Here is a 14,704-nt window from a genome sequence, read left to right on the forward strand (position 1 = left end):
GGAACCCCGACAAAATAGACGCAATCAATATCGCACGGGAGACCGGCATAAAGTTTTCATGAGTAGTGGGGTCCAGCCTACTGCATACAAAGGTCTCCCACCCTTTCGCCTCAAAATTGAGTTTTCCTCAAGATTGCAACTCCTGATGTCAACCATGCTGAGGTGGTGCCCGGGAGAGCCAAGTATGATGCTAACCATGGACATGCTGCCTCATCAAGTGCCAATTTCTCCAAGTACAATGATTAATCTTCCTCAGGAAAGCCCAGGTACTCATTGATTGTCTTCCCATCAAACTTCACATTCAAGTTCCGCACTTTAGTCACTTTGGTGTCCTTCTTGATGTGGGAAACATTGTCGTAAAACTCTTTGACTAAGTGCTCGTTTGCCTCTGACACCTTGCTAGTGAAGTAATCCCACCCCACTCGTTCAGTGAATTGTTGTTTCACGTTGGGGTTGTGCGGCAGGAGACCCTCTCTATGAGCTGGTGCTCAATAATAAGTGACCTTAGAGGCCACCATTCCCGGAAGTTGTGATAAGATAGCTCACTAACAAACCACTTCTACCATACCTTGGGGTTTCTAGTTCTCTCCACACCCCCGAGTTGGGGCACACCCCCTCCATCTTCATCGGGTACCCCAACATCTACATCCTGTCCCGGTGACAAAGGTGTAGGTGAGGTTGAAGATGCACTATCATTGCTCTCAACTGAGCCCTCAGACGACTCAGAAGAAATCTGAACTGAAGCACGAGTAGTAGGAGAAGCCGGAGGTGCAGGTAAATCTCTCAAACGATGTCTCTCCGGAAAGTCAGGTACATACTCCAGCACTGAATCAGACTCAGATGCCTCCCGGGAAGGCAAATACTCACTTCCCTCGGAATGGGAAGCAGCTTTATCTGCAGCTTTGATGAGTTTTCTAGTTTCCCCAATTGCTTTCCGAGTTGCTGGGGTCAATTTGATCATACCTCGTCCCCTACCCCCGGAGGACTCTCCTCTACCCTTTTATTTGACACCACCTCCTCTGGATTTAATCCTTGTCTACAAGTATGTCAGGTGAACTTGTTAATGCAAAGACTGGAAGAAGCAGTGCAGAAAATAGTAGACAGTGTAAAGAAAAATTGCAGATCGCGGTCCGCGAAAAATGTAATGCGGTCGCGAAGGCTACACCGTGGACCGCAAAAAATCAACCGCGCATCGCGGAGAGGTTGGACTCAGACTACCCACTCTCTGATTAAATGTCATCACGGACCGTGAAAAATGGAGCGCGGCCACAGTAAGTGCATCGCAGACTGTGAAAAATGCCACCGTGGACCGCAGTTATCAAGACTTGAAAATCTCTCAAAAGATAGGTGACCGCGGACCGCAAAGGTCAAATTTGGGCTCAACACCTAGGGTTTCCAATTTTTCGTGCATTTTAGCATTAATCAACATATTATCAACCCACTAGGTAATTAATCACCATTTTCTGCCTAATTAAAACCTAATCTAATTAACATTATAGAACCCTAAGTCAAAAATAGAAAGAAAAAGGAAGAAGAAGAAGTAATAACACCAAATTAAAATAAAAAAGAAAATAAAAATAAAATTAAAGACTAAAGGTAGATTTGAATTACCAGAAGTGAGATGCAACACAAATAAAGCTCCGTTCTTGTGCTATGCAAATTAGTGCATGAGTGAACAGTAGTCTATAGTGATTGAGAGTTGAAAGGGCAAAAAGTGTAAAAGGGGGCCTGAGGTCCTATTTATAGACAAGCCCTGGGACCCACTAATCCTTACCTACCGCGGTCGCGGTAAGTGCACAACGAACTGTGGTTAACTTAGAAGGGTTGTTGCTTTGAGACCACCGTGGACCGCGAAAAATGCTTCGCGACAGCGGTAACCCTCTGCGGTCCGCGAAAAATGCACCGTGGCAGCGGTTAAAACTTTAGAGAGCCTCAACTTTTGACCTTTTAGCATTACGGACCACAATCAAATTCCGCCTCCGTGATAAGGCCACCGCGGACCGCGAAAAATGAAGCACGACCGCTATTCAAACTTCAGAGAGTGACATTTTTCCAGCTTAGTCCTGCACTGCATCAAACATCCCTATACATATCTCACAACCAGTTAGTTCAAAAGCAAATCCTACACTAAGAAGAAAATCAAAGAAAAACAAAAAGACAAATACATGGGTTTCCTCCCAAGAAGCGCCTGATTTAACGTCGCAGCACAACGCAGGTTACCATCAATCACTTGAGATGGATCATTGCCAGCACGTGGCTGTCATCAAACTTGCCAAGATAGTGCTTGACTCTATGACCATTAACTCTACAGATCTCACCATTTTTGTTTTTCAAATCAAGAGCACCAAACGGAGTCACAAGCACCACCTCAAAAGGTCCACTCCATTTTGATTTAAGCTTACCCGGAAACAGTCGTAACCGAAAATTGAACAAAAGAACCAAATCACCCACTTTGAACTCCTTTCCACGAGCATACTTATCATGAAGGTACTTCATCTTGTCCTTATACAAGGATGAACTGGAGTAGGCATGAAACCGGAATTCATCAAGCTCATTAAGCTGCTCCACCCGAAGATTTGCTGCCATATCCCATTTAAGATTTAACTTCCTCAAAGCCCACATGGCCTTGTTCTCTAACTCGACCGGTAGATGGCAAGCTTTCCCAAACACCAACCGGTACGGAGACATACCAATCGGAGTCTTGTAAGCAGTCCTATAAGCCCAAAGAGCATCATCCAATTTCTTTGACCAATTGGTCCTATTTGCATTGACCGTGTTTGATAATATACTCTTGATCTTCCGGTTGGAGACTTCAACTTGCCCACTATCTTGAGGATGGTAAGGGGTAGAAACCTTGTGATTGACACCATACTTTGCAAGCAAAGTGTCAAATGCCTTATTGCAAAAATGAGACCCTCCATCACTTATGATTTCTCTAGGAGTGCCAAACCGAGTAAAGATACTCTTCTTGAGAAAGACCACAACACTCCGGGCTTCGTTGTTGGGTAAAGACACGGCCTCAACCCACTTTGAAACATAATCAATAGCCACAAGAATATGCGTGTTGCCACAAGAGCTTACAAACGGACCCATGAAATCAATGCCCCACACATCAAATATGTCAACCTCGAAGATAGTGGTGAGAGGCATATCATCCTTCTTTGAAATTTCACCCGCTCTTTGACATTCATCACATCTCTTCACTAGTTCACTTGCATCCTTGTACAATGTGGGCCAATAAAAACCACAAATCAACACCTTTGAAGCTTTCCTCGCCCCACCATGATGACCACCGTAGAGCGAGACATGACAAGCATCTAGAATACTCAATTGCTCATCATCCGGAACACATCTCTGGATCACACCATCATTACAGATTTTGAACAAGTACGGCTCATCCCAGTAGTAGTCCAAGCTATCCCGTTTAAGCTTCTTGCTTTGGTTAGAATAGAGCTCATACAGAACAATACTGGTTACAAGGAAATTGGCAATATCCGCAAACCAAGGCATACTATTCACAGACACAGAGAGGAGTTGCTCATTAGGAAATGAATCATCAATCTCGAGGCCATCACGGGGCATCCCCTCCTCCTCCAAGCGGGACAAGTGGTCCGCCACTTGGTTTTCACACCCTTTCCGGTCCATAATCTCCAAATCAAACTCTTAAAGCAATAAGACCCATCTCATCAACCCAACTTTGGAATCCTTCTCCGTCATCAAGTAGCGGAGTGCGGCATGGTTGGTATGCACTATCACCTTGGCACCCATGAGATAAGGTCTAAACTTCTCCATTGCGAACACAATAGCCAACAACTCTTTTTCCGTCACCGTGTAATTTAGTTGAGCATCATTCATTGTTTTGCTTGCATAATACACCGGGTGAAAAATCTTATTCACTCTTTGACCCAAAACCTCTCCTACTGCAACATTGCTTGCGTCACACATGAGCTCAAAAGGTAAGCTCCAATTGGGTGTGTTACTAATGAGAGTGGTTGTCAATTTGTACTTGAGGAGTTCAAAAGCTTTCATACATTCCTCATTGAACACGAACTTGGCATCCTTTTCCAATAACTTGCACAAAGGATTCACTACCTTAGAAAAGTCTTTGATGAATCTTCGGTAGAACCCCGCATGCCCAAGAAAACTTCTAACCCCCTTGACAGAAGTAGGAGGAGGAATATTTGAGATCACTTCAATTTTAGCCTTGTCCACCTCTATGCCATGCTTTGAGATCTTATGGCCGAGTATAATGCCCTCCTCGACCATAAAGTGGCATTTTTTCTAGTTAAGCACAAGATTGGTCTCTTCACACCGGGCCAATACCTTGTCAAGATTCTTCAAACATTCACCAAATGAGTCACCCACAACACTGAAGTCATCCATGAACACCTCCAAATGTCCTCAACCATGTCGGTAAATATGGCCATCATACACTGCTGGAATGTAGCCGGTGCATTACACAACCCAAATGACATCCTAGAAAAGGCAAAGGTACCATACTGACATGTGAAGGTGGTTTTCACTTGATCTTCCGGAGCAATCAAAATGTCGTTGTACCCAGAGTACCCATCCAAGAAACAGTAGAAGGCACGCCCAGCAAGTCTATCTAGCATCTGGTCAAGAAAAGGCAATTGAAAGTGATCCTTGCGGGTCACTTTATTTAACTTGCGATAATCCATGCACACCCTCCATCCGGTGACAGTCCTGGTAGGAATCAACTCATTTTGTGCATTGGTAACCACGGTCATACCACCCTTCTTCGGCACACATTGCATCGACGAAGTCTAGGAGCTATCCGAGATGGGGTACACAACCCCTGCATCCAACCACTTGATCACCTCCTTTTTCACAACTTCTTGCATAGCCTCATTCAATCTCCTTTGATGTTCTACGGAGGGCTTGACATCTTCCTCAAAAATAATCTGGTGCATGCAAAAAGTGAGGCTTATCCCCCGGATATCAGCTAAAGTCCATCTGATTGCCTTCTTCTATTTTTGGAGCACCGCCAATGTGGCATCTACCTGCATGTTAGTAAGACAAGAGGAAAGGATAACTGGCAAAGTTGAACTAGGGACTAAGAATTCATACCTGAGGTGTGGAGGCAACGACTTCAACTCCAACATGGGAGGTTCCTCGATTGAGGGCTTTATTGGTGGAGTCTTCCTATTCTCAAGATCTAAAGAGAGCTTCCGAGGCTCATAAGAGTAAGAGCCCATTCCATGTAAAGTATTGACGTACTCCACCCAACCTTCATCCTCATTTACATCAAGATTCAACAATACCGCTTCTAAAGGGTCCTCCACATTGATCATTGCACTTGTATCATCAACTATCACTGCTATGACAAGATCTATAAAAGAGCACACTTCAGTAACTGCTATGACAAAATCTACAAAAGAGCACACTTCAGTACTATTGGGCTGCTTCATTGACTTGCACACATGAAAGACTACTTTTTCATCACCTACCCGGAAGGTGAGTTCCCTGCTTCTACATCAACTAAGGCCTTCCCAGTTGCAAGGAAAGGTCTTCTCAATATGATCGGAACCTCATAATCAACCTCACAGTCCAAGATCACAAAATCAGCAGGAAAAATAAACTTGTCCACCCGAACAAGAAAATCATCTACAATACCAAGTAGACTCTTCATAGTTCTATCCGCCATTTGCAATCTCACTGAAGTAGCCCTCAGTTGCCGAATACCCAAAGTTTTGAACACGGAGTAAGGTATCAAATTTATACTTGCACCCAAATCGCACAATGCCTTTGCAAAATTAGCGCTCCCAATGGTACACGGGATGGTGAAAGCACCGGGGTATTCAAGCTTTGGAGCCATCGAGTGCACAATTGCACTTACTTGGTGAGTCATCTTAATGGTGTCACAGTCCATGGATCTCTTCTTAGTCACCAAGTCTTTCATGAACTTAGCGTAACCCGACATTTGCTCAAGAACTTCCACCAAAGGAACATTGATTGATAAGCTATTTATCATGTCAATAAATTTTCTAAATTAGTTCTCATTCTTTTGCTTCGCAAGCCTTTGAGGGTAAGGTGGATGAGGCCTTGGCAAGGGAGCCTTATCCTTGGGCACTACCGTGTCTGGTATGTCTATTACGTGATCCCTAGACGGGTTCACGTCATCTTGGGTCTCCACCTCATCATCATGAACATCAATCCTCACTTTTGCATTCACATTCTCTTCTCTCACTTGCTCATCAACTAAAGGAACATCATCATCTTGCACTCGAATCTCATCATTCACAATTTCCTTTTGCTTGGAGGTATTCACATCACCATCTCGACCACTTCTAGTAATTATCGCCATAGCATGCCTGGTGTTGTTCCCACCCTTTGGGTTTACTACCGTATCACTAGGTAGAGCACCCTTAGGATGAGTATTCAAAGACTGTGAAATCTGGCCAAGTTGAACCTCCAAATTCCAGATTGAAGTATTGTGGGATGCCAACTAGGCATCGGAGTTGGCGTTCTTCTTCATCATTTGTTCAAACATTATCTCGATCCTTCCCATCTCACTATTTGACGAGCTAGGACCTTGGGACGGAAATGGAGGTGGGTTGTTTGGTTGTTGATACATCGTAGGTCTTTGAAAGCCTTGCCCCCGATTCCCTTGATTGCCATTGTTCCAACCCCCTTGGTTGTTGTTTCTTCCCTAATTGTTGTTGTTGCCACTCCAGTTACCCTGATTGTTCCTGGTTTCCCCAATTTTGAATGTTGTTCCCCTAGTTGCTATTGCCTTGTTGGTTTGGATTCCCCTAATTTCCTTGGGATCTCCATTGTTGTTGTTGGGTAGGAGGATTGCCCCTTTGTCCGTGGTAATTGTTCACATATTGCACTTCTTCATTTTGCTCATCATAGCCTTCATCTTGATTGAAACCACCACTACCTTGGTCATATTGATCCGGACTACCTTGACCTTGTTGACCTCTTTGTCACCTTTTGTTGACCAACATGTTGACACCTTCCATAGCATTTACTTGTCTAGGAGCTTGAACTTGTTGCAATTGAGCTTTTGCCAACTGGTTCATTGTCGTAGTTAACTCTGCTATTGCATGTCCATGATCATGGAGCTCTTAGTGCAAGTGGATGACAGTGGGGTCACCCTGAGGCATATTGACTCCACTTTGCCAAGCTGAGGAAGTATCTGCCATCTCATCCAATATCTCACACGCCTCATTGTAAGGTATGTTCATAAAATTTCCCCCTGCCTACTACTTCACTACACACTGATTTGTTGTGTTAATGCCACAGTAGAATGTCTGCTAAATCATTGCCTCGGTTATGTCATTGTTCGGACATTCTTTCACCATTTTCCGATATCTCTCCTAGATCTCATGAAGTGGTTCACTAGATTCCTGCTTGAAGGCCAAAATCTTATCTCTCAAAGTTCTCATATGCCCTGGTGAGAAAAACTTGTCTGCCAACTCATCCCACGTAGTGATGGAATGGTTAGGAAGTCTTTCGAGCCAGTCCAAATTTTTCCCTCTAAGTGAGAAAGGTAATAATCTCAGCCCAAGTGCATCCTCTGACACATTTGTTTGCTTGCTTCCCCAACAGGTATCCACGAAGCCTTTAAGATATTTGTAAGCATTCTGATGGGGAGCACCTGTGAAATACCCTCGCTGCTCCAACAAAGTCAACATCACATTTGTAATTTGGAAATTGCCCGCCCGGATCCGGGGTGGGTAAATTGCACTAGCATATCTTTCATTTGGCAGCACCCGAGGAGCCACTCTTGGAGGAGGCGGGGAAGGTTCTGGAATATTTTCATTGGTCCGGTGGCCCCGTCTTTGTCCTTGAGGTGCTAGAAGCACCTCATTATCACCATTATCATCAACCTCCTCCCCCGGGATCACGTTTCCAAGAGGGTCATTGTTATTGTTCGCCATTTTGTACCTGAAGTGTCGACACACACAAATTAGTACTATAGAAGGAAAGAAAAACAAGACACAAAACTATTTAGATAGATAGACAAAATCGTTAGCTCCCCGGCAACAGCGCCAAAAAGTGATCGGGTCCAACCCTGCACCACTACAGAATGGCGAGAGTGGTCGATGCAGCTTTTACCCGAGAAGGTCGGGATCAAATCCACAGGGAGTTAATACAATGTTTGGATTTGGATTCCTATCTAAACTTGGATTTGGATTCCTATCTAAACTAGCAGTGTGTTGTGCTCTTGATTACACTTCCAATCATGTTTGTTTGTTTGTTACTTCTAATTTTATACTAATGATGTGCGAAATTAAGCTAAGTATATATGTTTGTAGGATTTTTTAAATGGGTAAAGAGGCACTAGGGAAGTGACTTACTCCTAGGTGAGTATCTAACGGGATGTAGAACTTAGGGAAATAATGTTATAGTTGGGATCATGCTATAGCCAATGCACAAAGCTACTCACTCTATACCTCTCGGTAGTAAGAGTGACTTTGCCCTAATTGGCTTTCTCAAGCCCAATTGGGTGTTCAATTTGTGCAAGCAATGTTGGCTCAAGTCGGGTATTACTATCTCTAGGTTTAACCCTTTAATTGAGGCACCGCGGTCGCATAAAATCACCGCAGACCGCGGTAGCTTGAATTCCAAAAATGCAAACTCTCTGAATCCTTGCCACCGCGGTCCGCGATAAAAGGACTGCGGTCGCGGTGAGTCTTCTGCAACTGTGGTGGATTTTATGTTGTAGCGCTGCTTTGACTTGGTTTTGAACTTGTGCAAGTTTTTACTCCTTTTTTGAGCTGGTTATGACATCCTTGTCCCTTTTTGACCAAACACTACAAGCAAGCACAACAAGTTAGATTTTGGGGAATATTTGTACACATTTTAGTCCAAAACTCAAGCAAAAAGGAGTATAAACTAGACTAGAATCCCTAGTTATCAGTTCACATTAGCTGGTGATATTCCACTGGATTTGCTCTTGTAGGAACATGTCACAATAGCACAGGCAGCAGAGCATGAGACACTAACAACTGGCCAGTTTGAGGAGCCGGCTGCCACTACACAGACTACTATAGAGATGATCCAGGTGCTCCAGAACCTCGTGGTCCCCCAGTCAGATTTGGAGATCCTGTTAGAGGACCCGGTGGGAGCTTTTGATCCTATGTAGTCCGAGGATCCCACTGATGTGCATGACCCGATGCAGACCACATAGGGAGTTTTCTTTACTTTCTATCCCTTCCCTGATCTTATTTTTTGCTTTTAGCATTGAGGACAATGCTAGCTTTTATTTGGGGGGGGGGGGTCCTATTTTGATTTGATGACTGACATGTAATAATTATGATACTATTTTTCTTTATTATTTTTACTTATCGTTATTTTTTACTTTTGTTATGTATATAACTTTACCATTCCATGTATATATTCATTCCCATTTTGTATATATTCGTTTCTTTCCATTATTGTACATATTCATTTTACTTTCCGTAGTTTACTTTATAACTTCTTGTATTCTTTTTCCTTAATAGCTTAGCTTTTTATTTCCTTTAGTAGCTTCTTTTTGAGTTCTTAACTTCGTGATCAATAAGTCTTTGGTTTTCTTAATGCCACGTTTCTTTCCAAATGTGGATGTTGTGTGAATCGGGTGGCTCTTCCCGATGATGGATGGCTTGACAACCTTCTTAAGGATTTGAATCCAGTTTCTTTATGTTTTTGTGTAAATAGTAGTAATGAATAAAAGTGTCTTAGGCAAACTTCACTTGGGCCTAACACATTTACCTTTGATCTTATGGTTGGAAACAAGTTGATTGGAAAAAAAGAATAGTTCTAGTTGTGACCCTTAGACTTTTGTGTTGACTAAATAATCATCGAGTGGCTTCTGGAACCATTTGTGTTGCTCAATCATAGCTAGGGTTGTTATGGGCCCTCGACTCTGTCCTCTTTAACAATCCAATAGCTTGTGAGGTGAGGTATTGAATTGCAAGTCCAAGTTCCATGCCAATAATTCTAGAACTTGCCCTGAATGTTTGTCTAGGCAAAATTCTAAGTGTAGCTCGACTTGAGAAATGATTATAGGCTCTCCTTGATCCAATTTGAAACTTGAAAGCATCCATAGCCTACCAAATATGATATCCCTAGTCAACTCCATTGAGCCGAAGCCCTTTTTCTTTTAATAACCATGATACAAGCCTTTATCCGTTCTATAATGACGCTCTATTAGCACCTGATCTTTCCTTAGCATTCACAATTGGCAAAAGCATAAGTTTGGGGGGAGAAATGAAGAATGTGAAAGTGATAAAGGTACAAAATGAAGAAAAGGGAAGGCAAAAGAAAAGAAAGAAAAGCCAAAAGGTCAAAAAGAAAGTGAACAGTATAGAAAAATGAAGGGATTCAATGAAAGCAATGATGAAAGGCTTGGAATGATTAGAAAATGAGAAAAATGATTGTCATGAACAAGAAAGAGTGAGAGCGTCTCTCTCTAGTTCCCCTAAGGAAGAAGAAAATGACTCAAAGAGTCAAGAAAGTGTGAGCCGAAATGAGAAAATGAAGTGCTTAAGGAAAGATGAAACCTTCATAGACCGATATATCCTACCTTGATCCAAAAGCATTCATTACATTCCTGTAAAAGCCCAATAGGATTTCGAGTTGAGTGAGCTTACATTAGTGGTGATTCACATAAGGGGCAAGCTTATAGTACTTAAAGTCGGACTTGTGACATTCCCTTGTGAGAGATGAGTGTACTTTTTCACAATCCTTGTTTTGAGTGCTTCAATTCTTAAGTGAGATTTGCTTATGGAGACTAAAGGAGAAAGAGTTTGGGTTCCATAACGACCTACGTAGTAGAGCAAGCTTCCTTGGTAAGTTAAGTCAACTCTTGATACTCTCGTGTCACACTAGAACTATGGTACTTAAAAGGTTGTGTATTGTTAATAATGCATTTGTGTTGAAGGTAATTGTTAGTCCCAATTGATTCTTGATGAAGTCACCTTAGGACAACTGAAGTTTTCCTTTCTTTTTCTTGTGGAGGTGGGAATTACTTTGTTTGCTTGAGGACAAGCAAAAGCTTAAGTGTGGAGAGTTAATAATTATGGATTTTAACCTATTATGTGCTCTCTTTTGCTTAGGTTTTGGATCGAAAATGCATAAAGGTATTCCCGAAAACTGACTTAATGTGCTTGCTTGCAGGGTTTGGTCAAAATGAGGCAAAAAAGCCATAATCAACTCATGAAAGAGTTAAACTTGCACAAATCCAAAGCTGGGACTGGAGCGCTAACAGCGGCAGATAAGAGCGGCCGCATAAGGACCACCGCTGAGGTGGCCACAAATACGCGGCCCGCGAAAGTGAGATTCAGAGAAGTTGTTTTGGGCACAAAATTGACCGCTGACTGCAATGGAAAAGCACGACCACAGAATTTCTGGTGCGGTCGCAATGGTATTTTTGCTGAGAGTGTACTCCGAGGTTCAGAGACCCTGCAAGTTAAACTTGACTGAAGAATGCGGTCTGCATCCAAATTATGCGGCGGCGGTTTAAGCTAACGTGGACGCGGTGGATTTTACGTTGTCCGTGAAATAGGTCCCAGTCCAGATTCAAATATGGAGAAACACATACCGCGGTCATAATTACACAGCCGCGATAGCTCAAGCATAGATACGGTCAAAATTACGCGTCCGCGAAACCTTCGTAGGGGCATTTTTATCCGAAAATTTTAGCCTAATATAAATAGATCTTTTTCAAATTTTTAGGTTGAGTTATGTTTTGCTGAACACGTGATCTGGCTAGTTTTACCTATTTGGGCAATTTTGTACAAGATTTACCTTATCACTTTAGATTTTCATCTTTTAATATAGAATTATGGATTTTATCTTTTCTTTATCTTTGATTTTTGCTAGTTTCATGAGTAGCTAAATCCATATCTAGGGTTGTGACCCAACCCTAATGTGGATATTTTATGGGTCTTGAATTAGGGCTTATTTATTTATGGGGTTAGTAATATTTAGCCTAATTCATGCTTTACTTGTAGAATTGGTGGTTGAAAACATTGATTCATGCCTTTATGACTTAGACTCTTCTTGAGAAAGAGGGACTAAGTCTAGGAAAACTAGGCTAACAAGGAATTGGGGTGAATTCAAAAAATTGATAGCCCCAATTAAAGGGTTAAAACTAGAGATAGTAATACCCGACTTGAGCCAATATCATTTGTTATGCATGAACACCCATTTGGACTTGAGAAAGCCAAATTGGGTTTGTCACTCAAACTACCGAGAGGTATAGAATGAGCACTAATGTGTGATGGTCATATCATGACCCCAATCATAACAAGCTTGCCTTGAATTCTCGATACTCGTTAGGTATCCACCTAGGCAGAAGTCACTACCCTTGTCCCTTTAAATCTTTGAAAACAACCAACAAAAACATTGTACTTAGTTCTAACTATTGCATGTTATAGAGTATAAGTAGAAGTAGAAAACAAAACCAACCATTTGTGGAAGTACAATTAAAAGCAAAACCTGCATCTCTACTCGGATATAAACCTAACTCCTAACTCATTAACTCCATGTGAATTCGACCACTTCCTTTGTTGGGTAAAACTGCATCGACTATACTTGTTACTCTATAGTAGTGCAGGTTTGGAACCGATCAAGCACCATTGAAAATGTACCTTTTCGAGTCGTAGATGAGATTCCACTATGACTCCACATGTTCTGGAATGACCTTGGGGAGGTCAGCAAGCATTCTGTGACCAAATCATTAGGTGGGCTTATTGGTCTTTTGAAGATTAAACCCAGGATTGATATAATTGAAGCTTTGATACCGTTTTGGGACCTGATACATAATGTTTTCCACTTCTCTGACTTGGAACTAACCCCTACGCTATAGGAAATGGTAGGTTATGCTGGTTTTGATGGGAATCTCACACCTCAATATCCAATAGCACCAAGAACTGTAACCCCTTATAAGTTTCTGGACATTTTGAGCGTTAACCGGTAGGTTAAATATGAAAATTTGGCTGAAGGATTCTACACATTCCACTTCTTATATAGACGGTATGGGGACTCTCGCAGATTTGAGGCTCCGGACACTAGTTTAAGTCATTAGGAAAAGAAAGACAAGTGGGAAGCACGCAGAGGTTTAGCCTTCATAGTTACATTCTTAGGCACTACGATATACCCAAGGAGTGATGGGAACATAGAATTGGGACTTGTGGGAATGACTGACTTTATGGTCAAGAAAGCCAACGGTACTCTTTTACTGATGATTCTCACAGAAATCTATCGAGGTTTAACTGCCTGCCGAGCTGGTGCAAAGTTCTTCGAGGGTTGTAGTCTGCTTTTACAAATGTGGCTGGTGGAACATCTCTGTCGTCACTCGAGGTACATGAACTATGGATTGACCGAGCTTAATTGCATTAAAGAATACGGAAACCGGGTAAACAACTATGAGTTTCCGGGGAAAACTGAAGCCTGGTTCGCGTATCTGGGTTCTTTGACCGTGAAGAAAATCGAATGGACTTTCGGTTGGCTCCAGGTCAACGAGGTTATTTACATGTTCGCCGGAGTGTGATTTCTCTTACTGATGGGTCTTCGGAGTATTCATTTGTATGCTCCGCATCGGGTCCTACGCTAATTGGGAAGGTATCAAACAGTCTGTCACGATGTGGATTCGAGTCTACAAGTTATTAAGCTATGCCTAAAGGCTGTATTCCAGAAGAAAAGGTTTGCCAGATTTGGCATCAATGTAGTTTCTGGAGCCCCAGACTCAGGTAAAGGATTTTTCAGCCGGTGAAGTCGAGCCTAATTACATGATGTGGTATGGTAAAAGAGCTCGGGTCAATCAAGAGCCAGAATAGCCTGCCAAAATGCCTTATGTCCAACAATTCACCAACGGGGTGCAAGAACAGTGGACTTGGTTAGCTAAAGAGAACCAATACCGGACCACCATAAGCAAACTATAAGATCAAATCAGGAACATCAAATTTGATAGTAGTTTGCAGGCTGCTCAGGATGAAAGAGAAAAGAAGAAGTTGGCTTGGGAAAATGAAGCCCTCTGAGCTCAGATCTGAAAGATAAAAATAGCCGCCGAGACCCTGGTAAGAAGCGAAAAAGATAAAAAAACTCATAAGCAATCCGAGGCGGGAAGTATGTGATTTTTGGGCTAATTTGACAAAGGTTGAGGAAGAAATGGCGAAGGCTCGAGCGCAGTTGGCAAAACGTGTGGAAGAACGGACAAGGTTTGCTCAGCAGTTAAAGCAAAAGTACGATAGAGGAATCACAATCTTAATGGAAAAGCTGACTACCCTTGAAAACGAAATGGTTCAGCAAACAAAAGACTTCAAAACTGAGAAAGAACACTGTTATGCTTTGATTTACCAATTAGAAGAGAGCGTCTAAAAGGTTCAAGACAAAAATGGCACAGCCACACAGGTGTTGGAAGCCCATGTGATTTGGTGCATTGCATCCCAAACATGTGATTTCCTATCTGTTAAACTCTTGAAACTAACAAGGTTGTTTGGTGTGGTATGAGTTCAGAAAGGTGGTTAATTTTTTTGGCATTCTGGAAATTCATCCATATAACACCAGTTCAAAGCGCAAGGCAATCATAGCAAGCAAAGAATCGGACACAAGTGTTGTTGACCCACCAAGAGAGATGGTGGAATCTGAGTCTGGATGGAAAGAAGAGGTCCATAGGTTGAAGCATCAAATGACAGAAATGTATCAAGTTTGAATCAGGGGGTATTCTCCACCTTCATCCCCTGCTAAC

Source organism: Nicotiana sylvestris, chromosome 2 (genome assembly GCF_000393655.2).
Source record: "Nicotiana sylvestris chromosome 2, ASM39365v2, whole genome shotgun sequence".
NCBI classification, from domain to species: Eukaryota; Viridiplantae; Streptophyta; class Magnoliopsida; order Solanales; family Solanaceae; genus Nicotiana; species Nicotiana sylvestris.